Source organism: Hyalella azteca, unplaced genomic scaffold (assembly GCF_000764305.2).
Source record: "Hyalella azteca isolate HAZT.00-mixed unplaced genomic scaffold, Hazt_2.0.2 contig16209, whole genome shotgun sequence".
NCBI classification, from domain to species: domain Eukaryota; kingdom Metazoa; phylum Arthropoda; class Malacostraca; order Amphipoda; family Hyalellidae; genus Hyalella; species Hyalella azteca.
Genome location: NW_025946036.1, coordinates 623608 through 624897, shown reverse-complemented (window position 1 = coordinate 624897; position 1290 = coordinate 623608). Strand labels below are relative to the sequence as shown.

Here is a 1290-nt window from a genome sequence, read left to right as displayed (position 1 = left end):
ATTACATCGACTCAATATCTTACTTCTCAATATAGGGGAGCTGTCCATTCATTTTACGAGGAAGCTATCTACTTATTAATACTCATGTCCGAGTGACTCGTTGCAGTTATAGTTTGTTAGTGTCTACAACTCTACATGAACCTATAGACCGTCAAAATCCATAATACTATTCTGCTCCGAAATTCGGACTTCAACGAATAAACATTTAACTGTTACAAAATTCCCTCAATTGCTGGAGTTTTTCTTTTCAAAATAGACTCGTAAAAAATGTACAAAAACAACGTCAGTGCTATTATTGTGGATCATGGGATTTCTAGCGACTAGCAAGTTTTTTGATGTCCTGTACAAAAATCTGGTGGAATTCATTAAATTTGTTAGTGGTGAATAATCCGCTTTTCTGGCCGGTGTCAAGCCGAACCCGAAGAAGAATAATAGCAGCAAGAACAATCAGATTTCCTACACCAGCCTAACCGCACGGTGCTCCCGCTTCACCTGTGTTTGCCTAGCAGTTTTTTGGAAGGCATACCTGCAGCATCTTACCTCGGCCGCGGTCCTGCTCTCCTCTTGATCTGACGTTGTGGTGGCTCGACGAGAGCGTGGTTCCCCTACCTGGAGCCCAGACGATCTCCTGTTCGGCAGCTGTGGTCACGGTGGTGCTACACTCCTGGAAGCTACACTCCTTGACGCTTCGAGACGTCAGAGGTGATGCTTGATTCTTGGCCAGAACCTGCTTACCTCGCTCCCAGCCAATTTCTCAAAGTTGGATGATCCTTTGGGACTGGACCGTTTATAATTTGTGAATTCCACCGATTTTTTGTTGAACACTGATATTAATTAGCCATGTACTGTGTTCAACCAATTCTCAAGTTTGGGTTTGTTTACTTGCAGGCGTGTACCGTGTGATGTTCATGGCCAGCCATGGATGACCGAGCCAGCCGTTGATCCATCCTTTGAACTTAAATAAAGCCTGTTCAGTTTCTAGTAGCAAATCCTTTCTTATTTTCCTGATTCGTTGAAATTGGTTATGGTTAATAACTGAAGTCGGAAATTCAGTCATCTCCTATTAGAAACTTAATTCAATATTCATTATTATTGTATATGTCCTCCAGTGCCAATAGCGACTGGCTGTAATTATGAACGCAGTATTTTTATTGAGAAAACAATTCAGATAACAAGCTCCATCGGCCATTGCTGTGTTACAGCCAAGGCATAAATTGAAGCCGCTCAGCCGGAGTATACTGTAGCCGGACGGGTTGAGCTACTTACGGTTTATTGTATGTTGCGAAATTC

The 1290-nt window shown here is 42.6% G+C and overlaps 1 long non-coding RNA gene across 1 annotated transcript; it reads left to right on the top strand.

Moving 5' to 3' along the window:
• The first annotated feature begins 641 nt into the window (after positions 1–641).
• On the top strand, positions 642–984 carry LOC125179259. Its single transcript, XR_007157205.1, has 2 exons — positions 642–702; positions 889–984. It is a non-coding gene; the product is annotated as an uncharacterized LOC125179259 (long non-coding RNA).
• Positions 985–1290: the final 306 nt, after the last annotated feature.